Raw genomic sequence first — 6030 nt, 5'->3', positions numbered from 1 at the left:
GACATCCACCATGATGAACCCGGTCACTCCAGGGACCTATGCAGGGACCTGAGACAGATGTGGATGATGGGAGTTATAGTCATAGACATTACTGAGGATTACAGTATATAGACACAATGGGGAGATTTATCAAACATGGTGTAAAGTGAAACAGGCTCAGTTGCCCCTAGCAACCAATCAGATTCCACCTTTCATTCCTCACAGACTCTTTGGAAAATGAAAGGTGGAATCTGATTGGTTGCTAGGGGCAACTGAGCCAGTTTCACTTTACACCATGTTTGATAAATCTCCCCCATTGGGTTATATTCTGTGTAGGGATGGTCCGAACTCGCCGAGGTTCGGGTTCGGATGAACCCGAACGCTTGGCATCAGATTCCCGCAGTCTGCCCGCTCCTTGCAGCGGGTGGATAGAGCGGGAGGACCGCCTAGAAAACTGGAATACAGCCTATGGCTATGGCTGTATCCCAGTTTTCCAGGCGGTCCTCCCGCTGGATCCTCCCGCTGCGCGGAGCGGGCAGACTGCGGGAATCATTACCGAGCGTTCGGGTATGTATGAACCTGAACCGAACTCGGTTCGGACCATCCCTAATGCTGTGTAACTGCGTGTATATACTTTTTATTATGACGAGCAGATTATTTGGGCCTCAGATATGATAAAGGGGTACTTCAGCAAAAAAAAAAAAAAAAAGTCTTTTAAATCAACTGGTGCTAAAAAGTTATATAGAATTGTAATTTACTTCTATTAACAAATCTCCAGTCTTCTAGTACTTATCAGCTGCTGTATGTCCTGCAGGAAGTGGTGTATTCTTTCCAGTCTGACACAGTGCTCTCTGCTGCCACCTCTGTCCATGTCAGGAACTGTCCAGAGCAGGAGAGGTTTTCTATGGGGATTTGCTGCTGCTCTGGACAGTTCTTGACATGGACAGAGGTGGCAGCAGAGAGCACTGTGTCAGACTGGAGATTACACCACTTCCTGCAGGACATACAGCAGCTGATAAGTACTGGAATATTACTTAAAGAAGCAGTTCACTTTTTATTTTTTTCTCCCCCCCGGGTAGCCGCTGTCAAGTATACTTACAGAAGATGGTCGGTGTCCCGTTCCCGTCGGTCAGTTCCGTCCCGCGGTGCCGTTCACATCGGGCGCGCGCTCACTTCCGCCGGCGCTGTGACTCCTCTTCTCTCCCTTGTCATTTGAACGCCGGAAGTCACGCACTTCCATAGAGAATGCATGGAAGCGAGTGACTTCCGGCGTATAATCACTGGGCAAAGAAGAGGACTCGCAGCAGCCGGCGGAAGTGAGCGCGCGCCCGATGTGAACGGCACCGCGGGACGGAACTGACCGACGGGAACGGGACACCGATCATCTTCTGTAAGTATACATGACAGCGGCTACCCGGGGGGGGCGAAAAAAATAAAAAGTGAACTGCTTCTTTAAGATAGTTAAGATTTTTCTCTAGCACTTTCAGGCACAAGTTGATTTGAAAGACTTTTTGTAAACGACTTTGTTACTGTGGAGATCTGTTTCTATTTGTAAGGACTGAAAGATTATAAACTACAAGCAACTAGCAGTGAGCTGACCTGTGCATAGTCTGATGGGAGGGGTTTAATAAAGGGGAGGGGCATCATCAATGGGAGGGGTCTCATTAAGGGAAAGAGTCTCAATAAGGGGAGGGGTCTCATTAAGGGAAGGAGTCTCATTAAGAGGAGGGGTCTCATTAAGGGGAGGAGTCTCATTAAGAGGAGGGGTCTCATTAAGGGGAGGAGTCTCATTAAGGGGAGGGTCTCATTAAGAGGAGCGGTCTCATTAAGGGGAAGAGTATCATTAAGGGAAGGAGTCTTATTAAGAGGAGGGGTCTCATTAAGGGGAAGGGTCTCATTAAGGGGAGGGGTCTCATTAAGAGAAGGAGTCTCATTAAGGGGAGGGGTCTCATTAAGGGGAGGAGTCTCATTAAGGGGAGGGTCTCATTAAGGTAAGGAGTCTCATTAAGGGGAGGGGTCTCATTAAGGGGAGGCGTTTCATTATGGGGAGGGGTCTCATTAAGGGGAGGAGTCTCATTAAGAGGAGTCTCATTAAGGGGAGGGGACTCATTAAGAGAAGGGGTCTAATTATGGGGAGTCTCATTAAAGGAAGGAGTCTCATTAAGGGGAGTATCCCAATAAGGCTCGATAAGGGGGGGGGGAGCCTGAAGTCCCTCTTTTCCAGGTGATCACAGCACAGATGTCAAACTTGCGACCTTCTAGCTGTTGCAGAACTACAACTCCCATCATGTCTGGGTAGCGAAAGCTTTGGTTGTTTGGGCATGATGGGAGTTGTAGTTTAGCAACAGCTAAAGATGGGACACCACTGGGTTTAGGTTCTCTTATCTGCGAGCTTATATCCCTGCTCATCCAGAGCTTCCTTGTTCATGACTAAATGACAGCATATTGTAATACATGTTACAGAAGCATTGCTGTATGAAGAAGACAGATGTGTATAAAAGGGGAATTACACTCTTTCTAGGACTCAGACAGCATCTGTGCCCTGTGTATTAGACCAAGAGCGGTCAGGAGTATGCCAGAAGAAGGTCTCTCAGGGTCACATGACGCTCTAAGCTATAGGGCCCATCTGTACCTAACAGACCCCATATCCTCTGTATAAGGGGGAAGAGAGAGGATTACATTACAATATGCAGTTACTCTGACCGCGGCTTCTCTCACCCGGAATAACATGGGATCTCTCCTTATGGAAGACTCCTAAGGCTAATAAGAGGATTCTTGTATATGATACTCCATATGGGATCTGCTGTATATGCAACTCTATGTAATATTCCTGCAAACCAGTTCCCAGCTGTAATTTCAACAGATTTCCACAAGATGGCAGCAATGAAATAGAAAATATAAAAGACTTGAGGTTCACATCTGCGTTTGTCTCTGTTCATGAACGGATCCGTCCATATTAAATGAAAGGAGAAGCACTTCTGGCTTAAAAAAAACGGATGGTTTACACCAGGTCGCTTCCGTCTCCATCCGTTTATTAAGGGCTTTTTTTTTTGTTTGTTGGTAATTCCTCCTCTTCCTGCTTCCAGCGGCCATAAAGGAAGCCAAGCAGGGAGAAGGATAGCTGTGTACTTGTAGTTCTCTCTGCTGTTCAGACTATTACAATGCTGCCTGTACATATTCTTTACAGCCTGGACACAATGATGGTGCGAATGAAGCACAGACGGCATGCCAGGGAGAGACGCCCGGCCGTCCAAAGACGACTTCGCAGACTGAAGATCGGAGACGAGTCGGCACGTGACAGGTAATGTATAGCGCACCACACTTACACGGTACACGGGTGGGGGTGGTGGGACACGGAGAAGGGGGCCATTCACAGACATAACATACATTACAAAGTTGTATAACTTTGTAATGTGTGTTATTCTGTCAATAATTCTTTACCGCCGCACTACCCCTTTAAGTTGTTTAGGGTGTTATCAGGAGGCTGAAACTGGCCAGAGAATACAGGGCAGAGACAACTTTACATACACTTCTGTGCCTGCACTGTGAGGATGTCTGACCCCACTGTTCTATGTGCACTCAATGGTAGCCAAGTGCATCCAAATCCTTCAGAGGTGGTGCTGCAACAACATCCCCCCCCCAGCTCTCATACATAGTGGTCCAGATGAGGGTGCAGCAGGGGTTAAGAAATTCATGAGCCCTGGTGCATTTCAGCCCCCCACCCCCACCAAATCCTTTCTAGGGCGGCTGCAATAAAATGTCCCCACCCCCACATACACTGTTGTGGTCCATGTAACCTTACAAGGGTGCTGTAAGGGTTAATAACCTGGCCAGGCTCTCTGCTTCCTGCTGCTCCACGCTGCTGTGGATACGCGCCCCTTCACCACTAGTGACAGAGCTGGAGGATCACAGAGAACATGGCAGACCCAGCAGAGGCAGGACATGATGGGATTCGTCAGGCACAGAAGCGCGCTGCCGACCCTCCACATTGACCAGCACAAGCTGACAAGCTCCTGGGACACTGTAATGGCGGGAGTGCTGTGCAATGTCTATGTGAGAGCCAGGCAGCAGCCCCAGAGTGTGACTGAACAGTGTAGGGGCAGGCAGAACACACAGGATTAGCATGCAGGCACAGCGGGAGCTGCTTGTATTGCAAAGCAACGCTTGTTACAATTTTTAAAAAGCCTGAGCTCGTCTTTAAAAACACTCTTAAACCAAGTTACTCGTAATCCGAGGTACCACTGTATACATATTTATATTTGTATATGTTATTTGCAGGTTTCTTGCGACTGGGGAGAGTTTTTCTTCTCTGGACTTCCAGTTCCGACTCGGCAAATCCACCATCTCCGGCATTGTGCGTGACACCTGTAAGGCCTTGTGGGATTGTCTTTGAGGGGATTTTATTCCTCATCCGTCCACGCAGCAGTGGATGGACATCGCTGACAAGTTCTGGGAGGTGACGCAGTTTTCGAACTGTGTTGGTGCAGTTGATGGAAAAACACATACGAGTGCAAATGCCTCAAAACGCCGGCTCGGAGTCCTACATTTACAAAAAGTACTTCTCAGTCATCCTAATGGCCATTGCTGATGCCCAGTACAAGTTTGTGGCTGTGGACATTGCGTTGCATGGCTGAACAAATGATTACCGAGTCTTCAAGAACGCCGCCATGGGTAGAAGGCTTTACTCTGGAGGGTTTGGACTTCCTGAACCAAGGCCCTTCCCTGGGACTGACGGATCTCCGATGCCCTTTGTGGTTGTTGCCGATAAGGCCTTCCAGATGTGCGAGAACCTTTTGAAGCCATACTCCAGTCGTGGCCTTAACTACGGCCAAAGGATCTACAACCACAGACTGGCCAGACCCAGACGTTTTGTAGACTGTGCCTTTGGATTACTGACGGCAAAATGGAGGGTTTTCACCAGGCCCATCCAACTACAACCTGATGTCGTCAATGAAGCGGTGAAAGCGGCGGTGGTGCTTCATAATTTCCTCCTAACCACGGAGCCACCTCCATCGGACGCTCAGGAAATGGCCTCCGAATTGCCTGCCCTTCAAGACATCGGATGTAGATCCACAGTGGCAGTGAGCCAGATGAGAGACCATTTTGCAGAATTTTTCCAGTCCGATGCTGGTTGGGTCGACTGGCAAGATGTGATTTGAGTTTTTATTCAATTTTTAAAAATGTATTGTGTTTTTGGCTTTGTTTATTTGTTGTGCTGATTTCCCACAGACTTAATGGGGTTGTCCAGCCTAAACTACTACTACTGATGCTGCTGGGGCTGCAGGGATATAAGAGTGCTATATATTTATCTGTACTGCTCAGCCGCCCACTGTCCGTCTCCGCCTTGATCTTCACAACTTCCACTTATGAGCTGTTCTGACAGGAAATGGCTGCTCGGCATAGACCAGTGGCCATTTCCTGCCAGAACCGTACATCAGCAGAAGTGGAAGATGACAGTGGGTGGCCGAGCAGGACAGGTAAGTATATAGCACTACTAAGTCCCTGGCAGCAGCAGAGATTAGTAGTTTGGACAGGACGACTCCTTTAAAAGTTTGACATATGACGGATACTGTGCTTGTTTCCCGCAGGAAAGGTGAGTGCTAGGAATCCGAAAAAAAGATTGGAGATGGTGGGTAAGTGGTGTAGAAGAGGGGGGAAAGAGGATGTCAGAAGACGGGTTGAAGGACGTTGAGGGTTACAGGATTGGGTAGGGGTCTGGGAAGAAGGTACAGATAAGGGATGGTGTGGAGTGGCAGGAGACATGGGTCGGGAATGAAGGTTCGACTATAGATGAAGCACGGAGGGGGGGGGGAGGGCCTGAGGGATTGTTTGGGTCTTGGAATAGCCAAAAAAGACTGGGAAAAAGACTGGGAAAAGGCCTGGTGAGATCCTCCCAGACCTGTGGCTGCCTCCTTCCCGATCTCCTTGGCCATAACAGGTCCCCAAAAGCTGAATGGGTTGGCCGGCCGATGCAGCTGCTCATGGCCCTGGATGTGTAGCAGCAGATGGTCCCTGATCAGCAGGGTCTGGGGCTGAGTGGACCGTTCTTCA

The sequence above is a fragment of the Dendropsophus ebraccatus genome, chromosome 9, assembly GCF_027789765.1.
Source record: "Dendropsophus ebraccatus isolate aDenEbr1 chromosome 9, aDenEbr1.pat, whole genome shotgun sequence".
NCBI classification, from domain to species: domain Eukaryota; kingdom Metazoa; phylum Chordata; class Amphibia; order Anura; family Hylidae; genus Dendropsophus; species Dendropsophus ebraccatus.
This window is presented reverse-complemented; position numbering follows the sequence as displayed.